Genomic DNA, 27,908 nt, shown 5'->3' on the forward strand with positions numbered 1-27,908 from the left:
TAAGTTAGTTTTGCTTCCCCTGTCATTGTTCAAGTCCAGCTGGATCAGTTACTAGGAGATGGTAACCTACAAATAAATGAAACATGTGCCTTGGACATGGTAGCCAAATGGGAAAGTCATGTACACAAATAATTATAGTACAGTGGGCTAAGTTCTAGAAGAGGATACAAAATATTATGGGGATGCCTAGGAGGAAACATCAGTATCTGTGATGCTGAGGATCTCACCAGTCTGAGAAGACTTCTCAGAGGAGGGGGACATATAAATTGGATATTATAGAATAAGTAGGAATTACCAGGTAGAAAAGGAGGATGAGGAATTCTAAGCAAAGGGGTTATTATTAGATGGAGCAGGTTAGAAAGGTTTTCCAGAGGAAGAGCTGATTAATAGTATAACACATTCATTTTTTTATAAGGGGTAAAAGCCATGAAGTTAGTGTTTTACAGAATCACAACTCTTCTATTATATTTCTTCCATTCACCCCCACATACCCCTTTTCCCAAATACCACTAAATGTTTAATCTTATTGTGTGGGCCTAGATTACAAAGAATCCAGTATGTGGAGAGTCTTTCTTTGTCAGCATCTTCGATATTACAGCAACTTCTGATCCTCAGGATATGATCTTTGGTCCTTCTAGTACCTTCAAGCCAAGTCTTGATTGCTGGCTGCCTTGGTGGTGAATGGGCTCCACCTTGCTTCCTGTGTTCACATATCACCATTTGTGTGAGGAGTAGGGAAAGCACTTTATTTTACTTCAGGTTGCCATAATCCTTTTTCCTTATTTTCAGAAACTTTGCCTTTTTCAAGCTAGGGAATTACTTTATATTTGTCTCAATTTTTTTTCTTGTAAGTTCAAATCTTCTTTCTGTTTTGTCTTCCAACCTTCATATCTCTCTGTGGACCTTTTCATACAATAGGCATGTTTCACAAGCATGAAGGAAAAATATATTAGGCATTACCAATGTAGAATTAATGATTTCTATTCTTCAAGCAGCTAATTTGCTTCACAGATTTTTTTCTATTTGCCACTAAGGCAAAGAAAGGACATTGGCATATTGGCCAATGATATCCATGACCTCTAAGGCCTCATTCTGTTTTTACTTTCTATAAAAAGTACATTTGATACACCCCTGTTCATAACAGCATTATTCACAATAACCAAAATGTGGAAACAATCCAAATGTCTACCGATAGCTAGATTAAAAATGTGTATACACACAATGGAATATTATTCAGCCTCAAAAAGGAAGGAAATTCCAACACATGCTACAACATGGATGAACATTGAAGACATCTTGTTAACTAAAGTAAACCAGACACAAAAGGATACATATTTTATGATTTTACTTAAATGAGATATATAGAGTAGTCAAATTCATAGACAGAAAGTAGGGTTGTGGTTTCTGGGGCCTGGGGGAGGGGGTTTTGGGGAGTTAGTGTTTAACGGGCATAGAGTTTCACTTTGGGAAGATGAAAAATTTCTGAGGACGGATGGTGGTGATGGTTGCACAATAATGTGAGTGTATTTAACGCCACTGAACTGTACACTTAAAAATGGCAAATTTTGTTCTATGTGTTTTGTTTGTTTGTTTTTACCACCAGAACAAAAAAAGTGCACCTGAGGAAAGACGACTTAGAAAAAACTGTATTGTGCCTAGGGTGATTATTTCAGAGACTATTTATTCAGTCATCCATTCATTCAACAAATATTGAGTTCCTACTACGTATCATACACATTTTAGACACTAGGGATATAGCAGTGAACAAAACAGACAACAATCCTAGCCTCACTGAGCATTTTAGTAAGGTGAGACAGACAGTAAACAAATAAACAAAATATGTAGGAAATAGATGGTGAAAATTCTATGGAGAAATATAAAGCAGAGAAGGGAGATGGAGTAAATTGGGATTAGGTGAAGACTGTTGTAATTTGTCAGGTTACTCCCTGAGAAGTGGCACTTAAGTAAGACCTGAGGAGGTGAGGGGGCAGCCATACAGATGTCTGAGGGGAAGGGTTCCAGGAAGAGAGGGTAGCAAGGGTAAAGGCCTTGAGGCTGACTGATAGTAATAATAATAGATTTCACTTGCTAAGCACTGGCTTTATATACTGTATTATTTTTATCTTTCCCCCCTCCAGTTTTATTGAGATATAATTGACGTACAGCACTGTGTAAGTTTTAGGTGTACAGCCTAATGATGACTTAACATATATTGTGAAATGATTACCATACTCAGTTTAGTTAACATCTGTCATCTCATATATATATATATGCTTTATTATTAATCTCCAGAATAATTCTGCAAGCAGCTCTTCTTTTCTGGATGTGGCTGTTGAAGCTCTTCGAAGTCGCCATAGCTTGTCCAAGGTCACTTAGCCTGTTGGAAAGCAGGGATTTGTAGCCATGTCTGTCTGACGAAACGTCTCTGTTCTTCTGCTTTTCCATGTGGCCTTCTATGGCACAAGGGTAACAATATTAATTGGGTATCCCAAAGAATGAGTTGCTCAGCATTTAAAAGCATTCCCTTAGAATGTCATGGGGGCCCTTTTAAATGAAATGGTTTGTGATCAGGATAATAAAAATCACATAAACAGACTGCTGGTTTCTAGTTTCACAACTTGGAAATTTCCACTCCAGCATAACAAACAAGAAGCTAAACAGAATAAAAAATCAACAACCCTCCTTGGATTGCAAGAGAGGGGAGGGCAAACTGCTGCTCTTGAGATTGGAGAGGCAGACAGACAAACACAGGGAGTTGCAGCTGCTCAGAGCAGAGACTCACAAGTGGAAACTGCCACAAGGACCAGTGCTGGGTAGGGAAACAGGAGCTGTAATTGACAAATTGCTGGAGGCTCAATGTGAAGAACTAACTCAGAGAGTTGAAAACTCCCGGGAAATCCAGTCATAGGACAGCCCCTACAGTGTTAGGATATTTACCTCCAGGAACTTGACTATACTTATACAATAAATGTACGAGAAAAATTCCCCTTGGGCTTTCAAAAGGGAAAAGGAACCATTTTAAAGTATGCCAGAGCACTCTATTCTTCTCAAGAAGGCCTACCCTCAGGGGAGAGTAGTTAAACAGAGCCTAACCTGCTGGGGTATTATCAGAACCTAGGAAAGGGAAATACCCAAGTCCAGCTCACTCCAGCCATCCTGTTCCACCTAAGGGAGGAGAAAAGGACTGAGAAATGCTTCTGAAGTTCACAGTCCAGAGGCATTTGCTTATTAAAACTCTGAGATCTCATTATAGGACAACAGAATTCTTCTCCAACCCCTACACCTCACTACCACATTACTAATTTCTGTATATAGCACTTCCTTTTACCTGGTACATCATATCCAGCTATCACAAAAAAGTACAAGGGTTACCAAAAGGTAAAAAACACAATTTGAAGAGACAGTAACATCAGAACTAGATATGGCAGGGATGTTGGAATTATCAGATTGGGACCTTCAAACAACTATGGTTAATATGCTAAGGGCTACATTGGATAAAGTAGACAGAATGAAAGAACAGGTGGGCAATGTAAGCAGAGGGATGGAAATCCAAGGAGAGAATCAAAAAGAAACGCTAGAGATAAAAAACACTGCAAAAGAAATGAAGAATGCCTTTGATGTTCTTATTAGTAAACTGGATATGGCTGAGGAAAGAATCTCTGACCTAGTGAATATATCAATTGAATCCTCAGAAACTGAAAAGCAAAGAGGAAAAAGAATAAAACAAAAACAGAACAGAATATCCAAGGACTGTGGGACAGCTACAAAATGTGTAACATAAAATGTAATGGGAATATCAGAAGGAGAAGGAACAGAAGAAATATTTGAATCAATAATGACTGAGAATTTCCCCAAATTAATGTCAGACACACAGTCACAGATCTAGGAAGCTCAGAGAACACGAAGCATATCTGATAAATGCCAAAAATTAACACCTAGGTGTATTATTTTCAAATTACAGAAAAATCAAAGATAAAGAGAAAAATTCTGAAAGAAGCCAGAGGAATATCTTATCTATAGAAAATATCTAAATATCTTATCTATAGAAAAACAAATATAAGAATTACATCCAGCTTCTTCTCAGAAACTCTGCAAGCAAGAAGAGAATGGAGTGAAATATTTCAAGTATTGAAAGAAAAAACTCACCAACCTGGAATTCTGTATCCTGAAAAATAATCCTTCAAAAGTGAAAGGGAAATAAAGACTTTTTCAGACAAACAAAAGAGAATTTGTTACCAGTAGACCTGCCTTGCAAGAAATGATAAAAGAAGTTCTTTAGAGAGGGGGAAAATAGTATAGGTCAGAAACTAAGATCTTCATAAAGAAAAGAACATCAAAGAAGAAATGTCAAGGTAAAATAAAAACTTTTTATTTTTCTTATTCTTAATTGATCTAATAGAGAACAGTTTGTTCAAGATAATAATAGCAACATTATAATACATTTGTATGCTTATCTATATATCATATTTATGCTTATGATATATATATGTATACTTACATATATGTGAAATGAATGACAGCAATAATACAAGGAATGGGAGAAAAAGGAATTAGGATTATTTTTTTATTATTATAAGGGACTCACTACCTGTGAAGTTTCATAATGTTATTTGAAAGTAGACCTGGAACAGTTGCAAGTGTATATCACAAACTCTAGGGCCACCACTTAAAAAAAAAAAGGCTATAAAACTGGTATGTTAGGAAAGAAGAGAAAATTGAATCATATAAAATGTTCAGTTAAAAGCACAAAGGCAAAAAGAGATTGGAAGACAAAAATAAGAACAAAGATAAAAGGCAACAAAGAGAAAACAATTATGAATATGGTAGATATTAATCCAACTATATCAATAATCACTTTCAATGTCAATGGTCTAAATGTACTAATTAAAAGAGATTAACAGAGTGGATCAAAAGAAATATGACCCAACTATACGTTATTTATAAGAAACCCACTTTAAATGTAAAGACGCAGTTAAATTAAAAGTAAATGGATAGAACTTCCCTCGTGACACAGTGGGACATGAGTTAGATCCCTGGTCTGGGAAGATCCCACATGCCGCGGAGCAACTAAGCCCGTGCGCCACAGCTACTGAGCCTGTGCTCTGGAGCCCACGAGCCACAACTACTGAGCCCATGTGCCGCAACTACCAAAGTCTGCATGCTCTAGGGCCTGTGTGCTGCAACTGCTGAGCCCGCATGCTGCAACTACTGAGGCCCATGTACCTAGACCCCATGCTTCACAACCAGAGAAGCCACCGCAATGAGGAGCCTGCACACTGCAACGAAGAGTAGCCCCTGCTCACCGCAACTAGAGAAAGCCTGCATGCATCCACGAAGACCCAATGCAGCCAAAAAAATTTAAAAAAAAATAAAAAGTAAATGGATAGAGAAAAATACATTATGCTAACACTAATCAAAAGAAAGTAGGGGTAGCTGTATTAATTTCAGACAGAGCAGAGTTCAGAGCTAGGAAAGTTATCAGGGATAAAAGTCATTATATAATAATAAAGGGGTCAATTCTCCAAGAAAACATAATAATTCTTAATGTGTATGCCTAAAATCAGAGCATTAAACTACATGAGGCAAGAACTGCAAGGAGAAATAGATGAATTTCTATCATAGATGGAGACTTCAACACCATTCTCAGAAATGGACAGATCCAGCAGGCAGGAAGTCAGGCAGGACATAGCTGAACTCTACAATACCATCAGTCAACTGCATATAGTGGACATCTGTAGACTACTTCATCCAGCAATAGCAGAATACAGATTTTTCTCAGGCTTACATGGAAAATTCACACATGTGAATATTAGACCACAACTGGATCATAAAACAAATCTCAACTAATTTAAAAGAATAGAAATAATATAATATCTGCTCTCAAACCACAATGGAATGAAAGTAGAAATTAATAACAGAAAGATAACTGGAAAATTACAAAATACATAGAGAGTAAACAAACTTCTAAATAACACATGGTTTAAGAAGAAATCTCAGGAGAAATTTTAAACTATTTTGAAGTAACTAAAAATGAAAACAACTTAACAAAATTTGTAGGATGCAGCAAAAGCAGTGCTTAGAGGGAATTTACAGCACTGATGGCTTATATTAGAAAAGAAGGAAGATCTAAAATGAATAATCTAAGTTTCTATCTTAGGAAACAAGAAAAAGAAGAGCAAATTAAACCCAAGTAAGCAAAAGAAAAGAAATAGGAATTAGAGCAGATATCAGTGAAATTGAAAATAGGAAATCAGTAGAGAAAATCAATAAAATCAAAAGCTGATTCTTTGAAAAGATCAATAAAATCGAAAAGGTGCTAGCCAGGCTAACTAAGAAAAAAAAAGAGGACACACATTACTAATATCAGAAATGAAAGAGTGGGGACATCACTACAAGTCCCATGGAAATTAAAAAGATAACAAAGGAATGCTATGAACAGTTCTTTGCCTACAAATTCGATAACTTAGGTGAAATGGCCCAATTCCTTGAAAGACACAATCTGCCAAAATTCACACAAGAAGAAATAGATGATCTGAATAGTCCTACAGTTAAAAGAAATTGAATCGGTAATAATCTTTCAAAACAGAAAACACCATGCCCAGATTAGTTCACTGGTGAATTCTACCAAATACATAAGGAAGAAATTATACCAATTCTTTACAATTTCTTTTAGAGGATAGAAGTGGAGGGAATACTTCTAGCTCATTCTGTGAGGCTAGCATTACCGTAATACCAAAACCAGACAAAAACATTATGAGAAAACTAAAACCAATGTCTCTCATGAACAGAGATGCAAAACTCCTCAACAAAATATTAACAAATCAAATCCAAAGGAGTATTAAATGAATTACATACCATGACCAAGTGGGATTTATCTCAGATGTGCAAGACTGGTTCAACGTTCAAAAATCAATCAATGTAATCCCTCATATCAACAGACTAAAAAAAGCATAAACATTATATGGTCATATCAATAGATGCAGAAAAAGCATTTGACAAAATCCAGCACCCATTCATGATTAAAAAAAAAAAAAAAACTCCCGGTAAAACTCCCAGTAGGAATAGAAGGGAACTATCTATGAAAAAAACTTCGGAAGCTTTTCTACTAATGTTGAGAAACTCGAAGCTTTCCCACTAAGATCAGATACAAGGCAAGGATGTCCCCTCACTACTCCTTTCAACATTTTACTGAAAGTCCTTGTTAAAGCAATAAGGGAAGAAAAGGAAATAAAAAGTATTCAGATTGAGAAAGAAGACATAAAACTATCTTTACAGATGACATGATCACCTATATAGAAAATCAGAAAGAATAGACAAAAAAATTACTGCAACTAATAAGTGACTATAGCAAGGTTGCAGGATAGAAGGTTAATATCAATAGTCAGTTGCCTTCCTACATTGCAAAGATGAAAAGTGGAGTTTGAAATTAAAAACACAACACCATTTATGTTAACACACCCCCAAAATCAAATATTTAGTTATAAATCTAACAAAATATATACAGAATTTATATAAGGAAAACTACAAAACTCTGATGAAGGAACTCAACCAAATAAATGGAGAGATAGTCCTTGTTCATAGCTAAGAAGACTCAGTATTGTCAAGATGTCAGTTTTCCCAAATTGATCTATAGATTCAATGCAATTGAATGAAAATCCCAGGAAGTTATTTAATGGATATCAACAAACTAATTCTAAAGTCTATATGGAGAAGCAGAAGACCCAGAATAGCCAACACAATATTGAAGAAGAGAAATGAAGTTGGAGGACTGATGCTACCTGACTTCAAGTATTATTATAAAGCTCCATTAATCAAGACAGTGTGGTATTGGTAAAAGAATAGACAAATAGATCAATGGAACAGAATAGAGGGCCCAGAAATAGACCCCCATAAATATAGTTAAGTGATCTTTGATAAAGGAGCAATAGCAATGCAATGGAGCAATGGAGTCTCTTCAAAAAATGGTGCTGGAAAAAAAAAATTGCTGGAACAATTGGACATCCACAAACAAAAAATGAATCTAGACAGAGACTTTATACCTCCACAAAAATTAACACAAAATAGATCATAGGTCTAAATGTAAACTGCAAAATCATAAAACTCCTAGAAGGTAAAATAGGAGAAAACCTAGATGACCTTGGGTATGGTGATGCTTTTTTAGTTACAATATCAAAGACACAATCCATGGAAGAAATAATTGATAAGCTGGATTTCATTAAAATATAAAAACATCTGTTCTGTAAAGACAGTATCAAGAAAATTAGAAGACAAGCCACTGGGAGAAAATATTTGCAAAAGATGCATCTGATAAAAAAAGACTGTTATCCAAAATACACAAAGAACTCTTAAAATTCAACAATACAAAAACAAACAACACAATTAAAAAATGGGCCAAAGACCTTAACAGACACCTCACCACAGAAGATATACAGATGGTTAATAAGCATATGGAAAGATATTCTACATCATATGTCATCAGGGACAACAATGAGATAGCAGTACACACCTATTAGAATGGCCAGAATCTGGGACACTGACAACACGAAATGCTGACAAGCACGTGGAACAACAAGAATTCTCATTAATTGCCGCTGGGGATGCAAAATAGTACAGCTACTTTGAAAGACTGTTTAGCAGCTTCTTACAAAACTAAAACTACGCTTAGCATACCGTCCAGCAATCACACTCCTAGGTATTTACCCAAAGGAGTTGAAACCTTATGTCCATAGAAAAACCTGCCCATGGATGTTTATTAAAAGCTGCCAAAATTTGGAAGCAACGAAGATGTCCTTCAGTAGGTGAATGGATAAATAAGCTGTGGTATATCCAGACAATGGAGTATTATTCCATGCTCAAAATAATGAAAAGACATGGAGAAATTTAAATGCCTATCACTAGGTGAAAGGAGCCCGTCCAAAAAGGTTGCATACCGTATGATTCCAATTATACATCACTGCGGGAAAGGCAAAACTATGGAGACAATGAAAAGATCAGTGGTCGCCAGGGGTTAGGAGCAGAGGGAGAGATGAATAGGCAGAGCACAGAGGATTTTTAGGGCAGTGAAAATACTCTGGATGATTCTACAGTGATGGGTATATGACATTACATGTTTATCCAAACCCATAGAACGTACAACACCTAGAGTGAACCCTAAGGTAAACTGTGAACTTTGGGCTATTATGATGTGTCAGTGTAGGTTCATTCTTGGTTTAAAAAAAAAGTACCACTTTGGTAAGTGGTGTTGAAAATGAGGGAGGCTATACATGTGTCAGGGCTGGGGGTATATGGGAAATCTCTGTACCTTTCTCTCAATTTTGTTGTAAACCTAAAACAGCTCTAAAAAAATTAGTCTTTTTAAAAAAAATCAGATGAACATGCTTTACATTTTATAGTTAAAATAGGCTCATTTCATTTGAGGATGAATTTATATCCTAAAATCGTAATTGTCACTATTGCTACTATTTCCTGACTACTAGCCCTGGACCATGACTACAATCCAGAATGCTCACCAGGTTCCAAATCCCTGACTCTGCATTAGTAATGGTCTTCTGTATTAGTTTTCCTATTGCTGCTATAGCAAAGTAGCACACAGTTAGTGGGTTAAAACAGCACAAATTTATTATCTTACAGTTCTGGAGGTCAGAAGTTGAAATGGGTATTGCAGAGCTAAAATCAAGGTGTTGACAGAACTGCGTTCTTTCTGAAGATGCCAGGAAAGAAGACATTTCCCTGCCTTTTCCAGCTTCTAGAGGCTGCCTGCGTTCCTTGGCTTATGGCCCCTTTCTCCATCTTCAAAGTACCTTACTCCTATCTATGCTTCTGTTGTCACATATTGTCTTTGCTAGCTTTGACCCTTTTGCCTTCTTCTTATAAGAACCCTTGTGATTACATTGGGCCTATGTGAATAATCCAGGATAATCTCCCCATCTCAAGATCCTTTTGCCAAGTAAGGTAACATAGTCATAGGTTCTGGGAATCAGGGCCTGGGCATCTTTGGGAGTCCATCATTCTGTGGTCTAATAGTCTTGTGTGCTTGATTTTCTACTCTGGGCAATTTACTCCATCTCTAAACCTTAGCTTCCTTGCCAGTAAAATAAAGATAATGAGATCTCACTTTTAGGGATTAAAATTAAATGTGAAGATATATATTATATCTAACTCAATAAGTGTTGAATACCTGGTGCTAGTTTTGAACTTCGAGGTTTGGTGAAAGTAGGAGACTCTAGAGCAGCACTGTGCAATAGAAATATAATGTGAGCTACGATGTCAGCCACACATGTAATTTCAAATTTGTAATAGCTACATTAAAAGATAAAAGGAAATAGGTGAAATGATGTTAACAATATACTTTATTTAACCAGATATATCCAAAATATTATCATCTCAATAAGATAAAATAAATTATTAATGAGATATGTTCCTTTTTGTATAAGTCTTCAAAATATGGTATATATTTTACATTTACAATTAGGTCAATTTGGACTAGCCACATTTTAAACATTCACCAGCTACATGTGGTTAACAGCTACCGTATTGGATAGAGCAGGTCCAAAATAATCACTGTTATTTCCTTGGGTACCATGTACTTCATAGCACTTGTCTAACATTGAGTTTTCTACTCAGATTGTTCACAGATCTGACTCTTGAAAAGAACTGAATGGTGGTGACCAGCGTGGCCAGAACAGACTGAAGGAAGGGGGTGGGGGAAGAGGAGTGGTACTAGGTAAAGGTGGGGAGGGAGGCAAACCTGATCCTGGAGAGCCTTACACGTCAGTGCAAGGAGTGTAGACTTCTTTGCACTCCAAAGCTCCCCCGGACTAAAATGCCATCAGTCTTAAAGTAACAATTAGATCCTTTTTTTCATCACACTGGTTACTGTTTATTTTTCATTGATTACAGAAGCACAGGCAAGAGATTTCCCCTTTCCTCAAGGACTTTCTCCTCCAAAAATTTTATAAATATACACTTGTGGCCACATCTCTCTCTCTCATTCTATCTCTCTCTCTCTCTCTCTTTCTCCCCCTCTCCTTCTCTCCCTCCCTCCCTCCCTCCCTCCCTCCCTCCCTCCCTAACACTTGAGCAATATCAAGACCCTCTATTGCCTAATTCATCTTTGCGGCCTCTCTAATTATCTTTGTCTTCTTTTCCTAGGAAACAGAGTCTGAGGCAAAAGTTGTATGAAAATGCTTTAAAAGGGGAAGAACGTGGAATTGCAGAGCAGCAATACTGAGGAGAAAAGGAAAATGAGTCAAGGAAGGAAGTAAAGCAGATACGAGAGGGTGCATTATTGGGCTGGCCGTTGCCTCCCAAGAAACACAGCTGCTTTTAGCTGTATGTAGCACTCTTGCTGCTTGTAACTGTTTGCAGGGGAGGAGCTAGGTTAAGACTTTATGCCACTTCTGTCCATTCCCCCTGCCTTTCATTGGTCTTAAAGTTTATCATAAGGAGGGTTAACTGCCCTTTCTTTCAGGTGGTGTTCTCAGGGTGACCAAGAGGGAGGCCAGAGCCTCCACGGGACTAATTGGGTTGGATGTGGGCATGTTGCTGGTGTGGCCTCCACTACGTAGGGATGACGGAGCCATCAAGTTGTGCCCAGGGAGCCTGAGAGCGTTGACAGTGTGGAGATGAGGCAGTGTAGCAGTGGCGTAAGCACACCGCTCAACAAGTGGCCAAGTCCAGGTGGTGGAGGGCAGTGCGCTGCTGAATCTTTGGAGGTGCATAAGTACATCTGGGACCTCAGGCCTCTGTCTGAATAGAAATATGGCTTTGGTGAAGAACGTGGTAAAGTGGTAATAAATGTAGTAGTAAAGCAAGTACAAACTGCTTTACAGTTTATAAAGTGCTCATTTCATTGATATTCCATGAAAGTCTGAGTCTGAGCTAAAAGTCTGGTGAGGGATGTGGTAGTATCCTCCTTTTTACCGAGACCTTGAAGCCTAGAGATGTTAAATGCCTTTTAAGTGGTAGAGTGGGACTTAAATCACACCCTTTCATACTGTCTCTTTAAGGAAATGAGATACTTACTTCTGAATCTGTACTAGGGCATTTAGTTAATTTCTGTAAAATGTTATTTGAGGAGCTCTAGAAAGACTTTCTATGACAGGTGGTTGCTGCCCAGCTACCACTGAACCAGAAACTTAATCATTAAAGAGTCATCTCACTTCCTCTTAGATTGTCTTTCTTCTCTTCTTTTAAAATGCAGAATCCTCCTGGAAGAGTTCGGCCATCCAGTCATTCATTTCTTAGAGGAGGAATGGCTCATTCACTGGTGCTAGGAAGAAGCCAGTGAGTTCTGAGTACTTGGTGGAGAAAGGGAGGGGCAAAGTCAGAGAAAGGAAAGGAGAGACCACTCAAATCAAGTTGGCTGCCTTCACGATTGTGCCTGTGTGTCTCCAATCTGGCATTTAGGCGTGTTCTGAAGTTTGTCCAAACTTCCCTTCTGGAGCAGAGAGTGTTCCAGACTTGCTTCTGAATAAGATGGCCCAGCCCGCTGAGATTATGGTCGGGGTTGCCACCCAGCTCACGGGTTTCTGCAGGCAGGTGGTGGATGTGAGGAATGGTGCTTTGTTACTGAGTAGAATTTTTGTGTTGCTGGTCACTTTCCTAAGGGGGCTTGAGGCCTTGGACAGTGCAGCTCCCTTTCCTTCTTACTTCCTGTCGAGTGATACAAAATGTTTTGAAATAATACTTAAGATAATTGTTGTGGTTTTCACAGGCAACTTCTAAGCTGGCCTCTTTTACCCATGCCTGCACTGCACTTTTTTTTTTTTTAACATCTTTATTGGAGTATAATTGCTTTACAATGGTGTGTTAGTTTCTGCTTTATAACAAAGTGAATCAGCTATAGGTATACATATATCCCCATATCCCCTTCCTCTTGCGTCTCCCTCCCACTCTGCCCTACATTTTTCTGTCTCCTCCCCATTCAGTAGCCTTTGCTCTGCACTATGGATCCTGGAATTCAAATTCTCTCACAGGCTTTGAAGTGCAGTATCCCATTCTCCATTAAGATAGCTAAAATTTATATTTTCATCTTCTCATGTATCCCCTAATCTGCCAAAATGTAACTCTTTTCCTGGAGTCAACAAAATGACATCATTTTCAGTTGCCTGTTAAGAGCTGTTAAATTGTTGCTTAGCCAGATTAAAAAGCAAGCAAGCAAGGAAGAAAAAAAAAGGATTTTTAGATAATGTATACATTCTATGGGATATTTTGTTAGTAAGAACAGCATTTATCAAGAGCTCAAGCAAAGAGTGGACACGTTGACTTGGCGCTGATTGGAGGAGTGTGAATATTCTTATACAGGCTTCAGAAAGCCCAGCATTGACCTGTTTTTATTATTTTTATTGGCTCCCTTGATGATAGACAAACTGGCCTAACCTGGGGCCAACAGAACCAGCAGGAAATTTAGGTCACGGATAGTTGCATTTTAAAAACTCTGGTTTTTTTAGATACTGCTCAATCATTGTAATTGATTGATGATAACATGGCAGAGAGGGCTCTTAAATCATTAAAGGTGACCAGATAAAGACAAATGGCTGGAGATTTTGTTGGATACACGGTCCCCAACTCCCTGTGGTATTCTGTTCTGCTCTCTGAAGAAGTAGCTTGTCCCTCGTTTCATGCAACTTATGGCCCAGCTGGCCTGTGTACAGAAAAGGGCCTCTTAAACTTGGCAGTTCTGTTTGAAAGCACAGCGTAACATCATTTCCCAAGAGATGGGGAAAAAATATTACAAAAAAAGTTTCTATCCCCCCTAAAACATATGTGTGTTTTAAAATGAACAGCCTTTAAAAGTTGTTCTTTCCATCTTTCTCTGAAATCAAGGCCCTAGCCTTTACCCATAGCTGAAGGTAAGTGCAGTCAAATTAGATAATTTGATAACTCCTGTAAGCTTCTTATATTTTCCTGCTCTTGCTTTGCGTAAATGCTAATTTGTAATAAGAACTCTAAGTAGATAGCTCTGTTCTTCCCAGGATGCAGGAAATGTGTCCCGGTATAATGGCATTTTAAAAAGTTTTTATTGAAGTAAAATATAATACTGTAGAAAAGTACAACTCAGTGAATTTTTCCTAACTGAAAACATCTGTGTCATCAGCACCCAGGTCAAGAAATACAGTATGACCAGCAACCCTGGAAGCCCTGATTTTTCTTCCTCCCTGTTACTCCCTCCTTTCAAAGGGTAGGAACTTCTAAAAACATAGATAGTTTTCCCTGGCTTTTGTATGTTACATAAATGGAATTGTATAATATGTTCTTTGTTATGGATTCTTTCATTCGACATTTTATTTGTGAGATTCATCCATATTGTTGTTTTGTGAAATTGGAGGTCATTCTCATTGCTGTGTACTATTTCATTGTATGATTCTACTACAGGTTATCTCTCATGGGCATTTTCAGTGGGAGAGAAAGTTTGTAGAATCTGTCTTTACTTCCGCTGAGGATTGCACCATTTCCCGGTGCCAGGGAATCGTTTGCTCCACAGACACAGAATGCCAGCAAGTTCCAAGTGCCCCTTAGAGGGATAAATTTTAGGAAACACTTTCATACTTTGCGATCAGCCTCATTGTGCTACCTTACGTCTGCTTATTCTATTGTCTTCTGATACATTCTTCCAACTTTGTTGTCTATGACATTATTTTGCTCTCTCCAGAATCCTGCCATTCATTTTGGTCCCTTTCTGCCTGTCCTGAGCTCAGACACCCATCCCCCTTTCTGGAATATTTGTATCTGTCCTATTCATACATTTCACTCCAATTCTGCCTTCTCTGTTATCTCCTTTGAAACACCTCTTCCTACTCAGAACCTCTTCAAAAACCTTGAAATAATTCTAGACTCTTCTGTTTCTCTCATACTTCATATTCAATCCATCAGTAAACTGTGCAGGCTTTAGCTTCAAAATATTTCCACATTCAACCAATTCACACCAACTCCAATGTGCCTATCTCAGTCTAAGCCCCATTTTTTCTTGCTTGGATTATTGAGATTGTTTTCACCTGTCTCTCTGCTTCCCTTGCCTCTCTAAAGTCTGTTGTTCTCTTCACCACAACCTGAGTGATAGCCTTTTAAAACATAGACCATACCATTGCTCTGTTCAAAATCCCTTTCATCTCAGAAGAAAAGCAAAGGTTCTAACAATGGGCTATGTGGCCCTGAATGATCTTTGCTCTTCTCTGTCTTGTGTCTTACCCTCTTCCCACTCCTCTTGCTAAGGGAACTGAGCCTGTTCAACTTCCACACCGTTGATCTATACGACCCTATTCCTGCTACTTCTCATCTGAAGCCCATGCCATGGTCCCAATCTACCATCTTTAAATTAGCTGCTCCTGGAGACCATTTCCACCATCTTTGATGACTTCAGGATTTGATTCCTTTTTGTTCATATCTCTTCAGCATGTCCCATCCTTTTTTTTACATAGTTATAGGTATACATAGAAAATTATGCTGTTTGTAAAGGACACACTGGGTTGACAGCTACACAGGACTGGAGGCCACTGGCCCAGTGGCACTGGCTGCCCTGAGCCCCAGCCAGCTGTCCCTTAGGCTTAGGGGTGTAGGATAAACATGGCATGGAAACACCCTGAATGAGAAATTCTGCCTTAACGTTTGTGACTGGAAGTACATAACCCTCCACCAGAGATTTTTAACCTTGAATGAGGTTCTGGGGCCAGTCATCTACCTTACCTGGGGACTCTAAAGAGCTGCAAGTCAGTAGATCGCCTCTGACATGCTAAGTTGGTCTACTGCTGTTTGCTGAGTTCCCTTGGTGATTTGTCCCAGTCAGAATCCTAGCATCATAGCCTGTCTCAAGGCTCTGGATTCCCCTTCCCCACAAACTCTGATTTCCCTCTGACTGGGAGGCACTGGAGAGGAAATGTGCAGTGGATCAGATGTAGGTTTCGGAGAAGGACAGTCTTAAGTTGGATCCCAGCTCAACTATTCACCAGCTGACGCCCTTGACAAGTCACCTTTTTCAACCTCAGTTTCTTCCTCTGAAATAATAATGCCCAATGTTACAGGGTAATCAGGAGGATTAAATGAAATAATCATAATTATATCCTTGTAAATGTTCATTTCTCTTTTTCTGATGTCAACTACTTCATTGTAGAGATGAGTATACTTTTGAGCTACGTTCAAAGGACTGAGCTGGAGATACCATTAGGAGTAAGATGTGGTTCTTGCCATCAAGAATTTTTCAGTCTTAGAAGGGGGGTAGACATTTAATGAATAAACAATGTAATGAATAAACAACTAAATTCAGGGTGATAAGAGCCATGGTAGAGGGAAGTAGAGTCTTTTCAGGGATCACAAAGTAGGCACACTTAACACGCAGGGAAAGTCGGGGGAGATAAAGTTTTAGTTGAATTGTGAGACCAGGTGGAAAGGAGGGAAAAACATTCTAGGCAGGGATATAAGCATGTACAAAAGCACAGAGGCAAATGCAAGTAGTTCAGCAAAACTGAAATGTAGCCTGTAAGGAAACGATTCATGCTGGATGAGGCTGAACGGTTAATTAGGGCCACAAAGCTAAAATAAATGCATGTGTCCTATAAAAGCTTTATCTTGAAGACAGTGGAAACCATGAAATAACTTTAAGGAGATCAAAATTTTGGTTCAGAATGAGATAAATCATGACTAGAGATAACAGTAGTTGCAACCTAGGCGGTAGAGGAAGGCATATATAAAATCATTAGGACTTGGTGGCTGATTTGATGTGGCAGGGACGAGGGAAAGCTGTGATAGACTCCAAGTTTCTGTCTTGTTCAATTGGAAGAATGATAGTATCACACAACAGTACGGTATACAGACTGCAGAACAGATAGTGGGGTAAAAATCTTCATATCAGTTTTAGACATGTTGAATTATATTTGCAGATGAGATATATTCAGTACAAGTAGAGATGTCCAATACGCAGTTGACTGTATGGGCAGCAAGCAAAGGAGAGAAATTTGGCTGGAGGTGTACATTTATGAGTTATATTACTTAGTATTCAGATTAAGGTGAGAATCCACAAATACAGTGACTCAAGCAAGATGGTTTATTTCCCATACACACTGCAGTCTAGAAGTTGTTGAGTGATCCAGTCCAGATGCCACTCAGAATGTGGTCCACTGGCCAGCAGCACTGGTATCACCTGACAACTTATTAGGCATACAGAATATTCAGGCCCTATCCCCAAACCTAGTTAATTAGCATCTGCATTTAACAAGAGCCCCAGGTAATCCACATGCACATTAAATTTTGAGAAGCTCTGATTTAAAGGACCTATGTTGCATGAGAAGGGGAAAAGACAGCAGAAAATAATGAGCTTTCTTTTTAGGATGTGACATCCTTAAATCAGTAAATATTAGTATTTACTATAGTAGAAATTAAAACTGAGAATAGTTTAAAATATTTATTTATCAGTTCCTTTAAAAATAATAACAAGCTGGGCTTCCCTAGTGGCGCAGTGGTTGAGAGTCCGCCTGCCGATGCAGGGGACGCGGGTTCGTGCCCCGGTCCGGGAAGATCCCACATGCCGTGGAGCAGCTGGGCCCATGAGCCATGGCCGCTGAGCCTGCGCGTCTGGAGCCTGTGCTCCGCAGCGGGAGAGGCCACAACAGTGAGAGGCCCGCGTACCGCTAAAAAATAAAAAAATTAAAAAAATAACAAGCCTGTTACAAGCTAACATAAATAATATATTTTATGAAGAAGAACTGTATTTCCAAAACAAACAAACAGAAAAGTGAGAATGGCATTGGTTTATATTTTTGCAAATCTCTTTAATGTCTCCCTGAAGAGAAAACAGCTGGGTTCTTGTGTTTGCCTCCTCATTCAATATGCTGCCATATGTTGTTTCGGTTGAAGTAATATTTGAAGAAAATCCAGCCTCATGCAGATACATAGTTGGAAAAGGGAGGAATATTTTGATCGCCTTTTCATGTTTGCAGGCATTGTGTTTTGATACCATACCTTGACTCTACAAGTAGTAATTTCTTAAAGGTAATTTGTAATGTGGAATTGGAAAGCATATCAATGAGCTTTCTGTACTCTTTTACATTAAAATCCACTTGTCTATCCTGCATTTTGCATGGATCTTTTGCCTATGCCTGATTTCCTTACATCATGCATGGGTCATTTGGACAACATTGGCTCACTGAGGTATGCAGATCTTCCAAACGTTGACACATTTCATTGTGCAATTCAAAGAAAAAATCACATATTTAATGTTGCCGTAGATGTCATCAGAAACGTCTTTAAGTATAGAGAATCTGGCAGTGGCAGATACAAGTTTTCCAAAATCTGAATTTTAATTTAAAAGCCAGAATTTTATCCTTGGCAATAAACATGTAAGTTGTTTACCTGGAAGAAACAGGCTCACTTTGTTCATTTTTGAGAAAATGTTTGCCAAATACCCAAGTTTTAATTATAATTTCTCTATCTGAAATTTTTTCAAGTAACAGTGGTATTGCATGAGAGGAACAATTCAGTTTATGACTCAAATACTTGCACAAGTTCTTTTCCTCAAAATAACCATTGTACTTTAGTATATAGCAGAAGCACTTTATGCATAGTTCCTATTTTGTTACACAGAATATTAAAGAGACATTTATTTAAGCTTTGAGATTTTGTAAGATTAATAATTTTCACTGCTTCATCGAGAGCACTCTTAAGTGAAACTGGCTTTTTAAAAAATTCCAACTGTGAGTACATAGCACAGTGCTCAAAAATGCAATGTTATCACAGTTTGGAGCCTCTCTCCTTGATCTGTGTTAAGGTACCAGCACTTTTACCCACCATTATTTTTGTACTATTAGTGCAAATGTCAACAAGGCAAAGAATACTTTAGTATTTTTTGTTCTTTTTCTTTTCTTTCTTTTCTTTTCTTTTCTTTTTTTTTTTTTTTTTTTTTTTTTTTGAGCAGAGAAAGGTTTATTGCAGGGCCAAGCAAGGAGAATGGGTGGCTTGTGCTCAAAACCCCTGAACTCCCTGATGGCTTGGGGGGAAAAGGTTTTATAGGCAAAGTTGGGGATGAGGGCTGCAGGGTGTGTGACTTTCTTCTGATTGGTTGGTGGGGAGGTAGGTAGCAGGTGGTACTCCAGGAATCTTGTGCTCAGCCTGAAGTTACCATCCTCCACCTGGGCAGAGGCCTTAGTTCTGCAGAAGAGTTCAAAGATATTGTTATGTATATTCCTTGAGGAGGAACCAGGACCCTTACCCAAGGCTGCACTATTGTTTGTTGACTGCTTCTCCCTTGTTTCTGTATTCCCTCCCTTCCCTAATTAGTAATTCTTTGAACCTGCCCTTTGGAACTCAGGGAAGGTCAAGGAGGCTGAATGAAGCCTATTTCCTACAAACAAGAAACGGGGGATGTGGAAAGAATTTGTACCCGAGGGACCTCCTGCTCAGTTGTGATCCCCCCTTTTCTTTGATAGTCCTCAATCTTGAGGAAAACAGGTGTTGGAAGCCTTAATATTTTTATAAAAATAGTTTTGACCTTATGGACCTCTTGAAAAGGTCTCTGGGATCTCAGTTCTGTGGCTCACACTTTGAAACTCACTGTCCTATATGATTATCCTGGGCCTGTTAAATATTGGCTTATGCAATTGCATGATTTTGGACTAATTCTAGGCAAATTTAAGTAGCCAATTAGGGAGCAAATTATTAAGTAGCAAATTTTAAATTTGGTGTGTCTCTGTGCCTTCCTTTTCTATGACAACCCTGAAGGCACTCATTGGTTCCCTAGTGGCACGGATGGAATACGTACCACCCAGGAACCAATTCTTGCTTGCTCTTGCTTGTTTGTTTAGTCATTGGGCAGGTATTTATGGACCCCTACTTTTTACCAAGTTCTCTGACTGGGCTATGGGCCTGATGCAGAGCTTCACATGCCCCATCTCACATAAACCACTTGCATCAGTTTTCTATTGCTGCTGTAACAAATCACCACAAACTTAGTGGCTTAGAACAACAGAAATTTACTACATTATAATTGTGTAGCTCAGAAGTCCAACACTGGTCTCACTGGACTAAAATGAAGGTGACGGCAGCACTGCATTCCTTTCTGGAGGCTCTAAGGAGACATCCGTTTCTTTGCCTTTTCCAGCTTCTAGAGGCCCCCTGCATTCCTTGGGTCATGTCTCCCTTCCTCCATCTTTAAAACATACACTGTGCTTCTCTCTGACCTTTCATCATTGCGTCTCTCTCTGACCACAGCCAGGAAAGGTTCTCTACTTTAAGGACCCATGTGACTAGATTGGGCCCACCCAGATAATGCAGGATAATCTCCCCATCTCAAGTTCTGTAACTTTAATCACATCTGCAAAGTCCCTTTGGTCATATAATATAACATGTTTATGGTTCTGGGGACAAGAGTGTAGGTCTCTTTGAGGGGGTGTTATTCTGCCTACCACACACTTAGTAAGTGTGCATTAAATAGTTGTTGAAGGAAGGAATGAAGGATCCTATCCCATCACTCATTTCTCAGAGCTTTGCTCCTCCCTGATATTAGATGTTGATTGTTTAAGACTCAGTTGAGGTACCACCTCTTCGAGGATTTAGGTGTTGCTCTGCTCTATTTCCAAAGTAAATGAATACCTCTACTAAAGCACTTATTTACTGCATCATCATGACTGTTTGTTCCTATCCCCACTCTCCTGTAAGTTCATTGAATCTTGTGTCTGGCACGTAGTATGTGCACAATAAATATTTGTTGATGAATGCATGAGAGCAGCAATTAATTATCTTTATACCCACCAAGTTACATTTTTGCATTTTCCCTGGCACATGTAAAGCCCATTCCCCAAAGAAGCAGAGTGGCTTTACTTATGGGAATTTAAGGCCTTGTAGCAAGTATTAATGCAAGAATGGCAAAGGCCATTAACACAAGTGATATTTGGGGCAGAAGGGCCTTAGGCACTCCCTGGCAGCATCCCTTGAGCCCGCACCTGCTAACTGAGCGGAAGCTTGGAGGAATTGTAGAGATGGGTTCTCTGCAGAGCAGCACTTCGGAGTGGCTTAGAGTTCCCCTAAGTGTCTGCAGGCTCTGCATTCCAGAGGAACAGGTGTGGAGCCGCAGGCCTGCTCTGCAGCCACACTGCACATGGCCCCTTTGTACCTCATGCCTGCAGAGGTCGCCAGCACAGAGACTGACTCTGACTTTGCAGAGGTGTCTTAATTCAGCCCCAAAGTTGGCTTTTCTAAACACAACATGCATTTTACAGAGGGCCTTTTGTATGGAGTTACTGGGGATTCATTCAAAAATAACAGAAGTCCCAGTTTGCAGAATTAAAAAAAAAAAGTTTTTGTCATTCCAGACACAGCTCCAGTCTTCCACCTCCTACTAGTAAGCCCATTTATATCAAAATGAATGAGAAATTTAATCCCTGGTACTTTATAAAGAAGCCATTTTTTTTCCTTTGGTTGTGGTTTACTCTGTGTGTGCTTTTTTAATGGCAGTGTTTAATAATGTTTATATTGCCTTTAACCTTTGACTAACTTTGCAGTTAAGTTCCAAGATGTGGTTACACATCCAGTATTTGTAGGCTGCTCCTGCCTCCTTTGAGACTGCTAACTTCTTATTCCTGGAAGATATTTCATTCTCTTACCAAGCATCTTAATCACTTCTGCTGGGTAAGAAGGGAGTCAGTGGGGTAGTAGGCAATAGTAGTAATAGTTGTGTAGTATTGGGTTGATCAAAAAGTGCCTTCGGTTTTTAAGTAAAAATAAAAGACTCATTTTCACTAAGAACTTTATTGAACAACGTATTCACCCTTTTGTTCCACGACCTTCTGCTATTTTTCAGGCAACTTCCTAATTCCATCTTCCCAAAACTTTTTATCTTTTTGAGCAAAGAACTGTTCCAGGTGCCTTTTACAGTCTCCCAGGTAATTGAATTTTTTTCCATTAAGAGAATTTTGTAAAGACCTAAATAAATGGAAGTCCAAAGGTTCAATGTCTGGCGAACACGGTGGAAGAATCAGAACTTCCCAGACAAGCTGTAACAGTTTTTGCCTGGTCATCAAAGAAACATGAGGTCTTGCGTTATCCTGACGGAAGATTATGAGTTTTCTCTTGACTAATTCTGGACGCTTTTCACTGAGTGCTGCTTTCAGTTGGTCTAATTGGGAGCAGTACTTGTTGGAATTATTTGTTTGGTTTTCCGGAAGGAGCTCATAATAGAGGACTCCCTTCCAATCCCACCATATACACAACATCACTTTCTTTGGATGAAGACCGGCCTTTGGTGTGGTTGGTGGTGGTTCATTTCACTTGCCCCACGATCTCTTCCGTTCCACATTATTGTACGTTATCCACTTTTCATCGCCTGTCATAATTTGTTTTAAAAATGGAATGTTTTTGTTATGTTTAAGTAGAGAATCTCATGTGGAAATAGGGTCAAGAAGGTTTCCTGCGCTGAACTTATGTGGAACCCAAACATCAAGGCAATTAACATAACCAAGCTGGTGCAAATGATTTTCAGCGCTTGATTTGGATATTTAGAGTATGTCGGCTATCTCCCGTGTGGTCTAATGTTGATTGTTTTCAATTAATGTCTTGATTTGATCGCTATCAGCTTCAACTGGTCTACCCGACTGTGGAGCATTGTCCACCGAGAAATCTCCAGCACAAAACTTTGCAAACCACTTTTGACACGTTCGATCAGTCACAGCACCTTCTCCATGTGCTGCACAAATCTTCTTTTGTATTTCAGTTGCGTTTGCGTTTTTACCTTTCCTGAAATAATAAAACGTAATGTGCCGAAAATGTTGCTTTTTTCTTCCATCTTCAATATCAAAATGGCTACACAAAAATTCACCAAATTTGATGTCTTTTTTAAATGTGTGCTGATATGACAGCTGTCACATACAGTCTAACCAAATTGTTTCGAATGAAGTTAAAGACAACTAAGTGCTACTAGAGCCATCTTGTGGAAAAAACGAACGAACCTTTTGGCCAACCCAATAGTAATAGTTAGTAGTTATCAGGGACTATGGGCCGGGCACTGTGCTTTGTGACTCCTATTATTAAATCTTTAGAATAACGTTATGAAACAAGAACTATTATTGTGTATCCTCAAATGTAAGGGAAAGTACTTTCCTTAAAATTAACCCTCAGAAAAGAGGGCCTCCCCTTATGTTTGAGTCCTTACAAAGACTGTCCCATTGTGGGGTTACTCTATTTTAAACCACAAAGTAGTTTAAGCAATCGTCCCAGTATTATGAAAATGCCTGTGGCGGGCTTCCCTGGTGGCGCAGTGGTTGAGAGTCCGCCTGCTGATGCAGGGGACACGGGTTCGTGCCCCGGTCTGGGAAGAACCCACATGCCGCGGAGCGGCTGGGCTGGTGAGCCATGGCCGCTGAGCTTGCGCATCCAGAGCCTGTGCTCCGCAACGGGAGAGGCCACAACAGTGAGAGGCCCGCGTACCACAAAAAAAAAAAAAAAAGAAAGAAAATGCCTGTGGCTTGGGACTGCTTGATATTCAGGCCTTTGTGATACTATTTCCGTTTTATATAGATGAGAAAACTGAGACTTACCCAAGGTCATACAGCTAATAAGTGGTACAGCCAGAATTCAAACCCAGGCATAAAATCTTACTCCCATCTCCTCATTTTTAATCCACCTCAGATTCTTTCTTTTACCTTTAAAAAAGTTTCAGTCTAGGAAGTTTCATCCAGGATGTTTTCTTTCCTTCTTGTTGAGGTTTCATTCTAAGAGCAGAGAAGATCAGAAGATGGGTATGCATCGAGTCTGGAGTCATGCTTTTATGGATAGCACTAGGAAGGTCTAGTTCACCTTCTAAGCCAAGGTGTCATGGGATTCTCTCTGCTTCATCCTTGCCAGATCACCCTGCTTCGCTTTGCTTTGATGGGAAGTTCATTGCTTCCTGAGTCAGTCTCTTACCTTGGCTCTGGTTGTAGGAGTTCTTCCTCATACTGAGCTGAAATCATTTGTCTTGGAATTTTCAGTCTGACAGAAAAGAGATCAAAATGTACGTGGCTTTGTCTCTTACTGTCTTGCCTTCCTCCCCTCCCCTTCTTCTTCCCTTTCCAATAAATGTTTTATTTTAGAATAGCTTTAGATTTATAGAAAACTTGCCAAGATAATACAGAGAATTTCTGTATACCCCTCACCCTACTGTTAAAATCTTACACTATTGTGTATCCTCAATCATTTGTCAAAACTAAGAAACCAACATGGTACATTATTATTAATTATAAACTCCAGACTTCAGTCTGATTTCACTAGTTTTTCTCTTAATGTCCTTTGTGTGTTCCAGGATCCCATCCAGGATATCACATTACATTTAGTCATTATGTTTCCTTAGTCTCATCTGGTGTGTGATAGTTTTTCATTTTTTCCTTATTTTTCATGACCTTGATGGTTTTGAGGGAGTGCTGGTCAGGCATTTTGTAGAATGTCCCTCAATTAGGATTTATCTGATGTTTTTGTCATGGGGTTATGGGCTTGGGAGAAGAATACTGCAAAAGTAAAGTGCCAATCTCATCACATCATATTTGGGACAGGTGATATCAATGTGACTTATCACTGGTGATGTGAACCTTGATCCTCTGACTAAGGTAAAGTCACTCCTCCCTCCCCTTTCCATACACAGTTTTTTAAAAGCAAGTCACCATGTTCAGCTCACACTTAAGATGTGGGGCGATTGAGTTCTGTCTCCAGGAGGAGAAGTAGCTTATGTAGGTAAGTTATTTGGAATTCTTCTGTTAAGGAATATTTCTCTTCTCCTACATTAATTAATGCAACCACTTATTCATTACCAGTGTGGAGTGATGCATATTTATTTTATACTTTGGGTTATAATCCATTACTACTACTACTTTAATTGTTCTCTTGTGCAAATCATTCCAGCTTTGACCACTGGGAGATCTCCCAGTTGTCTCTTGTGTCGTTTTGACATGCCCCCATTTGTTTGTTTTCTAAGGACTTCCTTACTTTCTGGCACTACAAGATATTCCAGGTTCTTCTTGTATTTTCCCCGCCCCATCCCTAGAATCAGCCATTTCTCCAAGGATCTCTGGTTCCTATTTTTGGAGAATGATATTAGAAACTAAGACCTGACCACTGGAGTGCTCATTGCTACTGGGATGTAACTACTTCTACATCTTCTCAGTGGACAGAGTTAGGAAATACGTGAATGTATATCAGCCCATGTTACACACATATCTACAATATTTCTGCATCTACATTTCTTTCTATAAGAAGGCTTTTCTTTTTCAAGTATTTATTGTTATATTTTGCTGTGTAGCGAACAGCGAGATTCACTGCCTTCTACCACCAATGGTAATTTTTTAAGATAGGGGGAGAGGAAAGTAAAAATGGAGATCTTAGCGTAACTATGACTTAAGAACTCAGTCACCCTCTAGTCCGATCATGTAATTTTAGAGATGAAGACATCCTAAGAAGTTTACTGAGGTCCAAAGAGGTTAAAATACTAGCTAGTGGAACAGTCAAGATTGGAATCTGGCTTTTTGAAACGGAATCTCTTTATTTCCACAATATCTAATGCCTCTTTAAGACTAATCAGTATTCTTGGCTTTGTATTCAGCTCAGTTATTAACTTCTTCGGATGCATTAAGCAGATTAAAGTGTAATTTTAGAAATTGGTGTGCAGAGGTACGAGCTAGCCAATGGAAGTCCGCTGCAGTGTCACTGAGGAGGGATTTTGCTCTCCAGTGACAGATCAACAACTTGAAAATGATGCTCTGATGGCCAGATGTTAGTGAGTGAATCTACTTAAATGACTATGATGATTACCCTGCCCTGTTTTACTTTTTATAACTATCGCAAAAAAAATGTATATTTTTGCTCTGGGGAGAGAAGCACAGGGTTCCTATAGGACAGATACTTGATGTATACACCTGCTTTTTAGAAATGGGATATAAAGCAATGAAAGAATCTGTTTAATGTCATCCAAGGAGTTGGTGATAGAGTAAAAAATAAAAAGCGAAAGCTGCAGCCCGCATGGCCCTTCTTTTAACAGGCCAGCCACACAGCTCCTTTCTTTTAAATTGCTTTCGGGCAGCTTTTAAAGTGAAGAACAAACACTTGAAAGTTCCTCCCAAGAGACTCCTGAGGCTACAGGACAGTCCTAGGATGCCTTCAAACCTTTCAGCCATTTCCTTTGAGAAGTGGGTATGTTTATACTTGATAAACCATGTCTTGTCACCACATAACAGTTAAAATCTCCATTCTGTTCTTTTCCATTTGTACTTTGGTCATTCCATTTTAGTTTTGTTTGGTACATTGTGAACATCCAGGATTTTTAGTTGAAATAAATGGTAACAGCTGTTTCCCATGTACCAAAAAATGTAATTATGAACCTTAACCTTGAGATGATATGTCCAGACTTTCCCAGGTGTGGAAATGACTTGAAAAGCTCATTTTGGGTAGTCGTCCCAATACAGAACCACATTCAGCTGCTTGCCATCAACTTCATTCAGAGAGAGAGAGTTTCTGTAGGTCTTTCTTTATTCCAATACTCCCTTCTTAACACGGCTTTTCCTCTTTAAAATAGTGCAGGGACTTCCCTGATGACGCAGTGGTTAAGAATCCGCCTGCCAATGCAGGGGACGTGGGTTCAATCCCTGGTCCGGGAAGATCCCACATGCCACAGAGCAACGAAGCCCCTGCGCCACGACTACTGAGCCTGTGTTCTAGAGCCCACGAGCCACAACTACTGAGCCCGTGGCCACAACTACTGAAGCCTGTGTGCCCTAGAGTCAGCGTGCCACAACTACTGAGCCCATGTGCTGCAACTACTGAAGCCCATGCACCTAGAGCCTGTGCTCTGCAACAAGAGACGCCACCACAATGAGAAGCCCGTGCACCGCAGGGAAGAGTAGCGCCCGCTCACCACAACTAGAGAAAGCCCGCGCGCAGCAACGAAGACCCAACGCAGCCAAAAATAGATAAATAAACAAACAAACAAACAAATAAATAAAAGACTATGGTCTAAAAAATATAATAGTGCATATTTACTGACATAAACACACCCTTAAGTCCCATCTTTCATTCCTGCTTTATTTTTCTCAGTAGCTCTTACCACCATTTAAAATACTATATGTTTTACTTCCTTAGCTTTAAATTGTCTGTTTTCCCCCATTAGAATGTAAGCTCTGTGATAGCAGAGGATTTGTTTCGTTCACTGCTGTCTTCCCCAGACCCAGAGTAGTACCTGGAACATAGCAGATGCTCAGTGAATGCTTCTGAATGAATAACGTGAAAGTTGTAACTCGTGATCATTTGGCCCCTGATTTTAATATAAATACAAATAGTTGAGTTTTATTTTACAGGGTTATTTTAGATTATAAGTAGAATTAAATCACATTGTTTAAAATGGGGATTTATCTATTCACCGAAAACCTCAGAATTTGTACTAGAAATGTGCATAGTGCATTGGAAGTTATGCAGCTAACTCAGTAATGCAATGCTGTTATCACATGAAAGGAATTTTGAAATTCTCTGCTAAATATCACTCAGGAAATTGGTGGAATATCTAAAAGCACATTTTTTTTAAACTTTAAATGTGAATTATCTTCAGACTAACCCAAAGATATCCTGAAATGTCATTACCCAGTTTGACCAGATTTAGCAGAAATGACTTTTCATTGTTATAAAAAGAAAATCTATTCTGACTAATATTTGCCACCTTAAAGAATATTAAAAGAATATGCTATAAAATCTAAAGTAATTCCTCTGAAGGAATGTCAGCATATAGGTGCTGGCATGTTTTTATTTTTAATCATATTATGTTACAAATATTTTTATTTAAAATTTCTAGCATCTGAACTACGTACACTTTTATTTTTAAAACACATAGCTCTTATTTCTTTAAGCAATATGTAAGATAATAGAAAAGGGTATGCAACTTGACCAGCCATTTTATGAACTAGATCTTTCAAAAC

General features: G+C 39.0%; 1 protein-coding gene across 2 annotated transcripts in view; it reads left to right on the forward strand.

The window, feature by feature from the left end:
- The window catches only part of SCFD2 (sec1 family domain containing 2), a 394,898-nt gene that overhangs the window by 138,404 nt on the left and 228,586 nt on the right, over positions 1 to 27,908 (forward strand). The window lies entirely within an intron of this gene.

This window comes from Grampus griseus, assembly GCF_964374135.1.
Source record: "Grampus griseus genome assembly, chromosome: 4".
Classification (NCBI taxonomy): Eukaryota; Metazoa; Chordata; class Mammalia; order Artiodactyla; family Delphinidae; genus Grampus; species Grampus griseus.